Genomic DNA, 14534 nt, shown 5'->3' on the forward strand with positions numbered 1-14534 from the left:
TACCTCTCTTTGTCTTTTCTTATTGCAAAAATCATTTTTTTTCATGTTCCAAATCTTGAATAATGGAGGCTTAGGATACCGTATGAGTTAGTCAACAAGTAAGCATTGCCCTCTTGGAGCGTTTATCTTTGAAATACAAATATTCTAGGGAGTAACATATTATAATGTTAAAGAACTAAAGGATACAGCGAATTTAGCTAACGTTTAGGCTCATCCTCAGCCTGGGCTCTCAGAGAGGGGACTTGGAGAAGGGAATAAGAAAGCACAAAGACCTTCATGAATTAGTTTAACTGGAATGACTTGAATTGGAAGCTTGACTGCTGACTACTTGCTAATATTCATAGATGGAAGGAAGGAGACTGACAGAATGGGGGCAGGAGAAGAACAAGGCCTAATCTTGGAGTCTAGACCTCTGTGAGAGAAAGGAGTCCTGAGTGGAGGGTATCTGAACAACTGAAGAGAAACTAGAGGATGATACACCTTGCATGAACAAGCGGAGGGCCAGGTAGACAAACCTTGTCTACATGCCCATATAGATCACAGCGGTCTCAAGATAAAGAGTAATAGCCTTCATTCATTCATTTGTTTATTCAACAGACATGCAGTGAATGCCTTCATTGTTCCAGGTAGTCTTCTAGGTGCTTGGGATATATGAGTGATGAAAACAGAGATCTTGCCCCAATGGAGTTTATATGCTAGTGGGGAGAGACAGACAATAAACAAAAGAGAGAATAAGTAGACAAACCAAACAGCATGTTAGGAAGTGACACTAGCAACAGAAAAAAATGTGGAGCAGGAAAAGGGACAGTGGATGTGGGAGGAAAAGGGGAGTCACTGGAGAATTTTGAGCAGAGAAAGCAACATGATCTGACATGTGTAGGGGTGGAAAAATTCTCCCTTCTTCCCTTCTAGGTTCTTTGGCTGGCGTAACAATTTAATTGACATAAGACAAATTAACAGGAAAACATTTTAATTTAATATGTGTGGGACCCCCAAAGATATGAGACCCAACAGCAAGTTGGGCAGTTGAGGCTTATATCCCATCAATTGCAACAAAATAATTCACATGCCAAAGAGGCATATTTGGTGGTCATGTATTCTGCTCCCCCTCACGTGTTACAGAAGTTCCCATCCCTCTGACTGCTAGAGTGTGTGTGTGGCAGGGAAAAGTTTAGGCAGGGAAACCTGTTGGAGGGTATTATAGTTAGCCAGGCAAAAGGCCAGGTGCTTGGACCAGGGTGGTACCAGTGAGGTGTTAAGAGGAGATCAGATTGTGGATATATTTTTAAGGTAAAGCCATCAGGATTTCTTGAGGAATTGGATATGGAATGACAGAGGATGAGGGGACTTGAGAATGTGTCAAGATTTTTTGCCTGAGCAGTTGAAACATGTACTGCCATTACCTGAGATGGGAAGGCTGCTGGTAGAGAAGGTTTGGGGGGAAAAGATTTGGAAATGTTGAGTTTGAGATGTACACAGTCAGATGTAGATGCTTGGAGTTTGGATAGAAGTATGGGCTGGAGATATATTTGGAGGCGTTAAAGGCATTTTGTAGAATTTAAAGCCTTGAGACAGGCTGAGATCATACAGGGAGTGGCAGATAAAGAAAAAAAGGAGCCAGGATTGGGCCCTGGAGCATTACAGGGAAAGAAGAAAAACCCAGCAAAGAGACTGAGAAGATCCAACCAGTGAGATGAGAAAACGAAAAGAGGGTGGGACCTGGCGACCAAGTGAAGAAGTGTGTATCAGGAAGGGATTATACACTGTGCAAAACGTTGCTTCTAGGTCAGAGTAAGAGAAGACTTAGCCATAAATTCAACAATGTGAAGATCACTAGTGAACTTGGAACTATGGAGAGCAGCTTCAGTGGAGTGATGGGGTCAAAGGCATAACTGATGTGAATTTAAGGGAGAATGGGAGGAGAGGGATTGAAGATGGCAAGAACAGAGGACTATTCCGAGAAAAGACCTACCTTCCTGGAAAGTTATTTGGCAACAAATTTTTCAAAATAAATAATTAAATTATTTTAATTATGAAAATTTAAAAATTAAATGATTTGTAATCAGTATATGTATTTTAAAGGATGCTCTCTGACTCAGTAATTCTAAGAAGTTTTTGTTGTTGTCTTCTGTTTTCTAAGAAAAAATAATCAGAGATTTACACTAAGGCCTAGATCTTTAAACACAAGGATGCATATGGCCTCTCCATGTGACATGGGCTTCTTCACAGTGTGGTGGCTGGTTTAACAGGGCAGGAGAGCCAGGTGAGAGCTGCATGCTAATATCACCTTGGGGGCTTTTCAAAAATGTCTGCCTTCAACTCCCAGAAATTCTAATTTCATTGGTCTGGAATGGATCCAGGTATTGATATTTGTATAAGCTCCCCAGGTGATTTTGTATGGCCACGGTTAAGAACCACTGCTCTCATAAAGAGCACACGAAACAAAAAGATTTGGCTTCCCAGGCATCTGCTGCCAGCAGTGTTTGATATGGCATCTATTGGGCTCCAGAGGTTCCAGTCATGTCATGTGACATTCAAAGGCTTGCCAAAGAAATGAAGAAAATGCTCGAAGCAGTAAGATAACTAATTGCAATCATTACAGAACTCCACAGCTCTCCTCTGGCTGCTTCAGAATGATGGTGGATGGGCCCAGAGCCCATGTGTTTTACAAGGATATCCTGGCAACGTGTAAGGGCTGAGTTGAAGAACTAGACTGGCACTCCTGGTTGCTTTGTTCTTAAGGTGGCAGTTAGATCAGTCAAATGCCAAGTGGAGTTTTCCCCATCATTCCTGAAGATGTAATCTCTGCACCTGAAAAACCAATGCCCCTGTTTTATTATTTGGTCAGCAGCTAAAATGAGCAGATACACATGAGTGTTAGTCGGGACTCTTCTGAAGTACTCCCAGTAGACACCACAAGGAATTAAGATCCTGTTAGTTTTTAACCTGACACAAGATGTCACCATTGCTCCTGTGCTTTTAGCAATAACAGTATAAAGTTAAACAGCAGTGAGTTTGACTCCTCGATTACACAAGTTTCCCCCCCCTCACAGGGAGATGAGTGAGGGCGTTCTGTTGATGAGCTTCATTAATCTATAGTCCATCTCACCCATCCAAGTTAAAAGTATTTATATATAAACACTGATTTTTCCCCCTTACATCAGCTGTGGATCAAAATCAATATCTCTTTGTGAACCCTTCACAGAGAAACTTTTGTGGAGGTGACTGTAAAACAAGATAAGCTGACATTTTAGCTGGAAAAGCGGAGATCGTGTTTTAGTTTGCCTTCACTGCCGCTGACAATGTTGAAATGATCTCTTGCTACCATGCTTAGTTTGGTGCCAAAGCGGAAAAAAAGGCATGGACATTATCCCAGGGTACCAATGGCTAAGAAGTGGGGTGGGTAAAAGATCATTGGAGCACTAAAACATCGTCGGAAATGTTGCCAAGATGGAATACTGACAGAACTTCTCTTACACACAGCACTGTGCATGATCGGAAGGAACACTTTGCAAAGTTGCTTGGAGGTGAAGATGGTGAACTCAGAGTAGAGCTGAGTGAAGTGTAGAATTTGGGGACTGGACTTGCATTACTGGGAATATTAAGAGAGGCTGGAACTAGCAAGCATCCTAATGCTCTGCCATTCCCCTACACTGCCTCTCTATATAAACACTGAGCATCACTAAAGAATATCCATTTGAAGGAGTGCCTAATTATTACTTTGCTCTAGGTTTCCACACCAAAATATCAATATCGATTGACTCAGGCTTGTGGAATTATGGTGATTAATTTTTTTATTTTCTAATTTTTCTATGAGTATGTAACTAGAACAAAAGACCTCGAAACAACACGAACTATACACTATATGATTCCAATTATGTGACATTCTTGAAAAGGCAAAACTATGGAGACAGTAAAAAGATCAGTGGCTGCCAGGTGTTGGTGGCAGGGTAAGGGAGGGATGAATAGGCAGAGCACAGGATTTTTAGGGCAGTGAGAATACTCAGTATGATACCATAATGATGAGTACATGTCATACATTTGTCCAAACCCAAAGAATATACAACACCAAGAGTGAACCGTAATGTAAACTATGGACTTTGGGTGATTATGATATGTCAACATAGGTTCATCACTTGTCACAAATGTACAAGTGATGAACTCGGGTGGGGGTGTTGAAAATGGGAGAGGCTGTGCATGTGTGGAAGGCAGGGGAATATGGGAAATCTCTGTTCCTTCTCAAATTTGCTGTGAACCTGTAACTACCCTAAAAAAACCCCATGATTCCAGAGATTTATAATGAAGGAAGGTGTGTATGTGTTATTTACATTGTTATTGTTATAATAAATTATTATTGTTATTAAAAGTTAAGAAAATATTATCATCTATTTTCTAGTCAATCTAGATGCAGATGTAGCTAAAGCTCTGTGTTAGTCAGGGTCCTGGGAGGAAGTACATGACACGTTCAAATGATGTAATTTAAAGAGAATTCTAATGAAGAGACTATTTCTAAAGATGTGGGTAGAATGGAGGGAAATCGTAAGGGAGAGTGCAGTACCTGAGGATAGATCATTAGAATTATTATTGCCATTAGGTCTGGAGGGCAAGAGGAGAGAGAGCTTTATGGACCACCCAACTGGAGTTGTGAAAATAAGTCTTTCTCTCTCACTCCAACCTCTGCTGTATAGCCAATTCAACTAAGACTGTTAGTGTGGTCCACATGAGTCAAATTCCCAGGATACTCAATGAAAGGAGCAGGACAAAGAGTAGATCTGAGGGGGAAATAAAAGATGTACAGCAGTAATTTTTTTTAAAAATTCATTTTTATTATATGATTCTACAAATTCATATGGTTCTACAAGGTTTTCAAAGAAAATGAACAATCTCTTTTCCCACCTTTTTGCATCCCTGTTACCCACTTTTAAGAGTCAACCACTTTTGATTGCATTAACTATTTTTTTCTGGAATTTATCTCCTTATTTTAAATCAACACTGATATTTCTAATTTTTTCTAATTCAATGTTATTAATTGATTTCTTACTACAGAGGCTGAGGATTTAACTCTCTTACCTCCCCTTCCTATGTCACACTGAGTTCCAGAACACACATGCTTACCCTATCCCATCCTACAGTACGGTTATACCAAATTTTAAAAAATTAGATCAGAATTCAGTATTCATGTTGTGATTTTGTAACTATTATGCATAAATAGTATACATTGTAAAGGTAGTATACAATTATTACGTTTCTTTTCTTGGAAAACTTGTTTTCTCTGGAGCTAATAATTGTATCATTTTTTTTCCATAAATTTATTTTATTTACTTATTTTGGGCTGTGTTGGGTCTTCACTGCTGCACACGGGCTTTCTCTAGTTGCAGCGAGTGGGGGCTACTCTTCCTTGTAGTACGTGTGCTTCCTATTACGGTGCTTCTCTTGTTGCAGAGCACAAGCTTTAAGCGCATGGGCTTCAGTAGTTGTGGCACAAGGGCTCAGTAGTTGTGGCGCATGGGCTTAGTTGCTCCGCTGCATGTGGGATCTTCCCGGACCAGGGACTGAACCTGTGTCCTCTGCACTGGCAGGTAGATTCTTAACCACTGCGCCACCAGGGAAGTCCCAATAATTGTATCATTTTGGGCCTATATTTTTTCTATATACCTTTCTCTAATTCATCCCCAAACACTCTTCCAGAAGCATCATTCCCCTTTGAGTACATCAAACATTGGTGGTAATCTACTGCTTCATTTTGTGTTTGGAGTTATCCTTATTGGAGCCCTCCATCCACTTTCTCCAATGTGAATCAGTGGTTCTCTGGGTTCACTTCTTAGCTGTGTGGTTCCCTTCACCCTCATCCTGGTGAAAGAGAATTATCATCTCTCCTCTCTTTGATTCCTTTACTTGATCCTTTATCTTCTGTCTTAGTTTACTACCTCATTCTGGTGGAGCACATCTAATGATTCGCGTACCAATTCCAATGGTAGTGGTAGTGGGTGGGGTTGGGGGTTGTGGTTCCACAGCACCAAGCAGTTCTCCAGTACCAGCTGGGTGTCCTACAATTCAACTCAATTTTGACACTATCTACCCAGAGATACCATCAGATCCCACAGGTTAAGGGTTCAGTCCTACAAGACTGGTGTCCCCCCCACCCCGCCCTGCAGAGGCCAATCACAAGTCCAGGTATCACCTGGGCTTCTGACCTACTGACTCTAGTAGATTGTTGATTCCAACGACCCCCTACTTGTATTCGATTAACTTGCTAGAGTGGCTCACAGAACTTAGAGAAACAGTTTACTTACTAGATTACAGGTTTATTATAAAAGGATCTAATTTAGGAACAACCAGATGAAAGAGATGTAGAGGGCAAGGCATGGGGAAAGGGGGTGTGTGGAAGTTCCATGCTCTCTGAACTTCCATGCTCTTTGAGCTCGCTCTCTCTCCCCATTCTCCACGTGCTCACCAACTCAGAAGCTCTCTGAACCCTGTCCTTTTAGGTTGTTATGGAGGCTCCATTAGGCATGACTGATTAAATCATTGGCCACTGGTGATTGAGTTCAATCTCCAGCCCTTCACCCCTCCCAGAGGTGGGGGTGGGTTGGGGTGGGGTGGGGCTGAAAGTTGCAACCCTCTAATCACAAGGTTGGCTCCACTGGCAAAAGTCTCCTCATTAACATAACAAAAGACACCTTTATCCCTCTCAACACAGGAAATTCCAAGGGTTTTAGGAGCTGTGTGACAGGACCTGGAGGAAGAGCAAATATGTATTTCTTATTATAAATCACAAGATCACAGCACTCCAGTAGCTTCCTGAGGTTTTTTAGACCTTGCATGTTTTTGAGACATTACATGTCTGAAAAAATATATATATATTTTTTGTTTGTTTGTTTTTTGCGGTACGCGGGCCTCTCACTGCCGTGGCTTCTCCCGTTGCGGAGCACAGGCTCCCGACATGCAGGCTCAGCGGCCATGGCTCACGGGCCCAGCCACTCCGCGGCATGTGGGATCTTCCCGGATCGGGGCGTGAACCCGTGTCCCCTGCATCGGCAGGCGTACTCTCAACCACTGCGCCACCAGGGAAGCCCCTGAAAATATTTTTAAACTACTCTCAAAACATATTGATAATATGATTGTGTTTAGAGTTCTATATAGAAACTATTTTTTAAAAGAATTTTAATAGCATTGCTCCATTTTCTTCTAGCTAGTCTACTTCTTTAGCTTTTATCTGTGAGCTATTTTTGCTCTCTGGAAGATTTTAGAATCTTCCTCATATACCCAGTGATCTGAAATTTTACAATAATACCTTAGCAAGGGCGTGGTGCTAGCTTGGCCCCTTATTCTGTTCTGGGAAATTTAAATTATTTTTTTGATTTTTTTTTTCTCCTCTCCATTTTCTTGTCTTTCTTTCTAGAACTCTTATAATTCAATCTTGGACCTCCTTGATTGATCCTCTGATTTTCTTATCCTTTTTCTGGTATGTTCCATTTCTTTCTTTTTCTGTCCATTCAACTTTCTATAAAATTTCTTCAACTTTATCTTTTTATTTATTTATTTATTGGCTGCGTTGGCTCTTCATTGCTGTGCGCGGGCTTTCTCTATTTGCAGCGAGCGCGGGCTGCTCTTTGTTGTATTGTGTGAGCTTCTCATCGCAGTGGCTTCTCTTTGTTGCAGAGCACAGGCTCTAGGCACACAGGCTGCAGTAGTTGTGCCACACGGGCTCAGTAGTTGTGGCTTGCAGGCTCTAGAACGTAGGCTCAGTAGTTGTGGCACATGGGCTTAGTTGCTCTGCGGCATGTGGGATCTTCCTGGACCAGGGCTCAAACCCGTGTGCCCTGCATTGGCAGGCAGATTCTTAACCACTGCGCCACCAGGGAAGTCCCTCTTCAACTTTCTCTTGTCACTCCTCTATTGATTTATTTTCTGTTATATTTTAATTTTCAAGAGCTCTTTATTTCTTCTTGGATTGCTTCTTTACTGTATAGTATTTTGTCCTTGTTTCTTGGATGATGCAGTCTTTTATCATTTGAAGATACTACTTATAGTGAGGTTTAGTTTTCTTCTGCTCTCTGCATTGTTTCTGTTTTCTCTGGTTTCCTTTTTTCCATATATTCATTGTCTGTCATGTTAGAAAATTTCTTTAAATAGGAATTCTTGGTAGTCTGTCTAAGAGTAAAACACTAAAAAGCTTAGTTTAGTGGAAACTGTACATTGGTGGGGCTTGACAAAGAGGAGGCCTGAATGTTTCATAGGAGACCCCCAAATGTTAGCATCTGTAACTAACCAAATGCTAAACATGTTAGTATTTCTCAGGGGTCATTCTCTTTATCTGGGAAGTAAGTGAGCAGCTGATGGTGTTCTCAGAGCCAAGTAGGAGGCAGGTTGGGAGGATATCACTAATTCCTCTGTTTTTAGTTCAGTACTAGTGCCCTCGGCTATGGTTATGTTTTAGCCTTTTGCCACTCAACCTTCAGAAGTACTTGGTGCTGCCAATTTCTAAGCATTCCTGGGATTCTGCAGCTCAAATTGGTTTTTCTGTTGATACTGCTATCTGACCCTGAATCCTTATAGATACTCGAATTTTACGTTTATGCTAAGTCGTTTACCACTTAGCCATCTGCTTTCCAGCTTTTAAAATTTTATGGCCATCTCTCATTTGCTGTCATCCACTCTTTCATTCTTTCTGGCCTTATGGCCTTTCTAAAAGATCATTTTTCCTGTCATGTTTAATTAGAAATCTTCCAGTCGTCTTTTTGTTTTGTATTTAAAACTGAATGAGTGGTCAGGAGAAACTCTTAAGTAGCTTGAGGTTGTTCAGGTTCTCAGGGTCATTCTTCCCCCAAGGAGTCGCCTGCTGGAGACTCAGAAGCCCCATTTGCTCTCATAAACTTTCTTTCTTCTTTGCTCTGTTGACCTTCCTCAGACATATGGCCCATTACACCCATTAAACTACATATTCCCCCATTACATCAAGTCTAGTTCCTTTATTCCTGAGAAGATTGGAGCCTTGCACATGATCAAGGTTGAAATGAATCAATTTCTACTCTATTTATAGAAATGTGGTGACATATCTCCCAAGGTATATATAGAACAATGGGTGTTGACAGCATTTTCTGTAACCATGGATACTCTGCAATTATTCCTGAACCTTACTCATTATTTATCTGCATCTGAATTTTAACAAACAGGATTCTTGCTGCTAACTCAGAATTTCCAATGAAAACATAGTGCCCATTATTATCCTCTTCTCATGAGTCAGGCTCCATCTTTCAAGTTCAAATTTAGTCATATACATTGAGAGGACTGAGTCAATCTCTCTTCTTGGATAAAGGTTGAAAATTCATCATGAGAATAATAATGGCAAAAATAATGATGATGACAATGTAATAAAAGCCAAATAGTCTAACAATCTCATTTGTTTCTTAAAATAACTCTAATGTAAGCAAGTATTATTATTAATCCCCACTTTTTTAGATGAGGAGACTTGAGCCTCAGAGATTTCCATTTACTGCCCAAGATCCCACCACTGATAAGGGACTGATTCATAATTTTGCTGTCATCAAACATTTGCTAGAAGCTTATCATGTCTCTGGCAGTGAGGATGCTGACTGAGATGAACTACTGATCTCAGGTTGCTCACAGATTGGCAAACAAATGCATAAATGAACAAGGAAACAAACAAACAAATATGCACTGGGGCTGGGGGTGGGGATGGGGATAAAAAAAAAATCACCAAATTGCATGCTGATTTCCATATGCCATATGGAAGGACCAGAGAGGGAAATGTTTGAGATTGTATCTGTCAGGTTATGATAATAAAAGGGTAGTTAGGAAAGCACCTGACACTGGGTCCACCAACTATCTACGGTCATTTACTCGGATATACCATTTGGGAGAATATCTGCAGAAAGCATTCATCAACATATCAATAGCTTTACACTCTTCAGGGTTGTTTTCAAAGTGTATGTATCCCATGATGGGTCTGTCTAGAATAAGTAACATGATATAACCAGTTTAGTGAATATGCCATTTGATGTACTTAAACTGGTTGACCACTCAGCAATTCACTTAATTTCACACTCTATTTCCTCATTTGTAATATAGTACACCATAGGCATTTTAAGTATAACAAAAAAAATTGTTTTTTAAGCTTCTGAATTGTAATAAAATGCATATTTCTCTTGAATATTTTCTTTCCTCTGGGGTTCTAGCATCCCCTATGTTAACCATACTTCATTTATAATAATCCATTTGAGTATAGCTAAAGCCCATCCTATCACTAAATTTCAAAAAACCAAAATTCATCTCTGGAAAATATTTCAGAATGTCTTTTCTGATGCCAGGAGGCAGATTTAAATTATTCATGTTGTTAAAATACACGTTAAAGGCACTGTTTTGTTTGTTTGTTTGTTTCTGTTTTTGTGACTGGCTTTTTTCACTTAGCTTAATGTTTTCTTTTTTATAAATTTATTTATTTATTTACTTCTGGCTGAGTTGCGTCTTCATTGCTGCGCACGAGCTTTCTCTAGTTGCAGCAAGCGGGGGCTACTTTTCGTTGTGGTGTGTGGGCTTCTCATTGTGGTGGCTTCTCTTGTTGCGGAGCTTGGGCTCTAGGTGCGCAGGCTGCAATAGTTGTGGCACGTGGGCTCAGTAGTTGTGGCTTGCGGGCTGTAGAGCACAGGCTCAGTAGTTGTGGCACATGGGCTTAGTTGCTCTGCGGCATGTGGGATCTTCCCAGACCAGGGCTCGAACCCATGTCCCCTGCATTGGCAGGTGGATTCTTAACCACTGTGCCACCAGGGAAGTCCAAGCCACTGGTTTTTAATTCTAGCTCTCTCTCCTCTTTTTACTATTCCCACCTTTCTATAGAATATATGCATAACATTTAATATGTTAATTTAATGTTGTATTTAAAAAATAAAGTCTCCAAAATGCTTAGGTTCACTTAAAAAGTTAGTATAAAACTACAGGCTTGGGAAGGTATTCCCCAAACTCTTCCAGATGCAGAATTATATTGGGTTTGATTTCCATATGGTTTTATAATTTCTCTGGAGTGAGTCAGGGTGCCATGGGAGCTGTGACAACAGTGCAAGGAGTGATGGGATCGTTCTGTCATTTGAGGGAGCAGTGTTCACCAGGGAAGCCTTCCATTGGGGATAGGGTGTGTTTGACCAGTACTTCCAAGTACTGATAAGAAAAGGAGGTGTGAAAATTAAATCTGGTGCCAGAAACTCTTGAAAACCAACTTCTAGGCTGGGATGGACCTATGTGCAACTCTGAACAAGGGCATGCCTCTGGTTCTGTCCCACTTGGGGGTTTGTATGTAGTTCCAACTCTCATTTGCCACAAAGAAGCATTGCTCAGGTGAATGCTCCTGCAGTTACTTGTTAGAGACATAACATTGGCCTTCACTGATAATTGTATTCATAAAGCATCTGCCTTTTGCATCAAAGAATAAAAGATGATGCTCCTGATCTTGATTATCCTGTGTTCTCCTTTTTTTTTTTTTTTTTTTTTTTTGGGGCAGTACTCGGGCCTCTCACTGTTGTGGCCTCTCCCGTTGCGGAGCACGGGCTCCGGACGCGCAGGGTCAGCGGCCATGGCTCACGGGCCCAGCCGCTCCGCGGCATATGGGATCTTCCCAGACCGCGGCACGAACCCGTGTCCCCTGCATCAGCAGGCGGACTCTCAACCACTGCGCCACCAGGGAAGCCCCACATGCTTATTTATTTTTTATTTTTTGCGGTACACGGGCCTCTCACTGCTGTGGCCTCTTCCGTTACGGAGCACAGGCTCCGGACGCGCAGGCTCAGCGGCCATGGCTCACGGGCCCAGCCGCTCCACGGCATGTGGGATCTTCCCAGACCGGGGCACGAACCCGTGTCCCCTGCATTGGCAGGCGGACTCTCAACCACTGCGCCACCAGGGAAGCCCTACATTTTTTAAAATTCACTCTGGAAGATGCCTGCCTTCAAATCACTGGCTAATGTGAAATTCATAAGAATTTTGTTATGATAGAAAAATGTTATATTGGACAAAATCATTCAGAATAGCTTCTTTTTTCTCACTGGTATTTTCATGGTAGAGGATATACTTTTTTCCTCCTCCAAGGAAAACATGTAGTAATTTTATCCCAGAAGCCTACATTCTAATTGTATTAGACTATCTCTCTAGCATTGTCATTCCATTAGAGAATTTGATGATACATGCAAATACACCAATCTAATGGTCTATTATAAAAGAAATGACTGACTGTTACCATTTGTTTCCAGCAATTTATATGATTTCTCACCTCCTGCTGATAAAAAGTTCCAGAAGGTAGGAAACTCAATTTTTTTTTTTTAACAGCAAGGTGGGCCAGAGTGAAAAGGGAAGACTAAGAAAAAGTATTGCTGTTTCCTTGTATTTGCATTAAAATTTTTATAAACTTTCATAACCTGGCATAATTCTGAGCTTTTTCATTTGAAAACCACCTAAAAGTAGTTACCTGTAGATTTTTTCTTTTGTTTTCTTTATCCATTCATCTGTTGATAGACATTTAGGTTGTTTCCATATCTTGGCTATTGTAAATAGTGCTGCTATGAACATTGGGGTGCATATATCTTTTCAAATTAGAGTTTTCATCTTTTATGGATATATGCCCAAGAGTGGGATTACCCATATAATAACTCTATTTTTAGTTTTTTGAGCAATCTCCATACTGTTCTCCATAGTGGCTGCACAAATTTACATTCCCACCAACAGTGTAGGAGGGTTCCCTTTGCTCCACACCCTCTCCAGCATTTATTATTTGTAGACTTTTTGATGATGGCCATTCTGACTGGTGTGAGGTGGTACCTCATTGTATCGATAGTTTCAGTTTGCATTTCTCTAATAATTAGTGATGTTGAGCATCTTTTCATGTGCCTGTTGGCCATCTGTATGTCTTCTTTGGAGAAATGTCTATTTAGAACTTCTGCCCATTTTTTGATTGGGTTTATTTTTTATTATTATTACTATTATTTTTGATATTGAGCTGCATGAGCTGTTTGTATATTTTGGAAATTAATCTCTTGTTGGTCACATCATTTGCAAATATTTTCTCCCATTCTGTAGGTTGTCTTTTTGTTTGATTATGGTGTCCTTTGCTGTGCAAAAGCTTTTAAGTTTATTTAGATCCCATTTGTTTATTTTTGTTTTTATTGTCATTACTCTAGGAGGTGGATCAAAAAAGATCTTGCTGTGATTTAAGTCAAAGAGCATTCTGCCTATGTTTTCCTCTGAGAGTTTTATAGTGTCCAGCCCTACATTTAGGTCTTTAATCCATTTTTTTTCTTTAATCCATTTTGAGTTTATTTTTGCATATGGTGTTAGAGAATGTTCTAATTTCATTCTTTTATGTGTGGCTGTCCAGTTTTCCCAGCACCACTTATTGAAGAGACTGTCTTTTCTCCATTGTATATTCTTGCCTCCTTTGTCATAGATTAGTTGACCATAGGTGTGTGGCTTTATCTCTGGAATTTCTATCCCGTTCCATTGATCTATATTTCTGTTTCTGTGCCAGTAGAATACTGTTTTGATGACTGTAGCTTTGTAATATAGCCTGAAGTCAGGGAGCCTCATTCCTTTAGCTCTGTTTTTCTTTCTCAAGATTGCTTTGGCTATTCGGGGTCTTTTGTGTTCCCATACAAATTGTAAAGTTTTTTGTTCTAATTCTGTGAAAAATACCATTGGTACTTTGAAAGGGATTGCATTGCATCTGTAGATTGCTTTGGGTGGTATGGTCGTTTTAACAATATTGATTCTTCCAACCCAAGAACACGGTTTCTTTCCATCTGTGTAGAGTTCAATTTCTTTCATCAGTGTCTTATAGTTTTCAGAGTACAGGTCTTTTGCCTCTTTAGGTAGGTTTATTCCTAGGTATTTTATTCTTTTTGATCTGATGGTAAATGTGATTGTTTCCTTAATTTCTCTTTCTGATATTTCATTGTTAGGGTATAGAAATGCAACAGATTTCTGTATGTTAATTTTGTATCTTGCAACTTTACCAAATTAACTGATGAACTCTAGTAGTTTTCTGGTAGCATCTTTAGGATTTTCTATTTATAGTATCATGTCATCTGCTAACAATGACAGTTTTACTTCTTTCTTTCCAATTTGGATTCCTTTTATTTCTTTTTCTTCTCTGATTGCTATGGCTAGGACTTCCAAAACTATGTTGAGTAAAAGTGGTGAGAGTGGGTACTTTTGTCTTGTTCCTGGTCTTAAGTGGAATGCTTTCAGCTTTTCACCATTGAGTATGATGTTAGCAGTGGGTTTGTCATATATGGCCTTCATTATGTTGAGGTACGTTTCCATTATGTCCACTTTCTGGAGAGTTTTTATCATAAATGGATGTTGAATTTTGTCAAAAGCTTTTTCTGCATCTATCAAGATGATCATGTTTTTTATTCTTCAATTTGTTAATGTGGTATATCACATTGATTAATTTGCAGATATTAAAAACCCCTTGCATCCCTGGGATAAATCCTACTTCATCATGGTGTATGATCCTTTTAATGTATTGT

The 14534-nt window shown here is 40.1% G+C and overlaps 1 long non-coding RNA gene across 2 annotated transcripts in view; it reads left to right on the plus strand.

The window, feature by feature from the left end:
• LOC307180122 overlaps nucleotides 1-14534 on the plus strand; it is a 79215-nt gene that overhangs the window by 44128 nt on the left and 20553 nt on the right. Inside the window, exon 3 of one of the 2 annotated variants that reach the window (XR_013825684.1) lies at nucleotides 12261-12306. The exons of the other annotated variant lie outside the window; for it this stretch is intronic. This is a non-coding gene — a long non-coding RNA (uncharacterized lncRNA). The remainder of the gene's footprint in view (nucleotides 1-12260; nucleotides 12307-14534) is intronic. 2 annotated transcript variants of the gene reach the window in all.

This window comes from Stenella coeruleoalba (assembly GCF_951394435.1).
Source record: "Stenella coeruleoalba genome assembly, chromosome: X".
NCBI classification, from domain to species: Eukaryota; Metazoa; Chordata; class Mammalia; order Artiodactyla; family Delphinidae; genus Stenella; species Stenella coeruleoalba.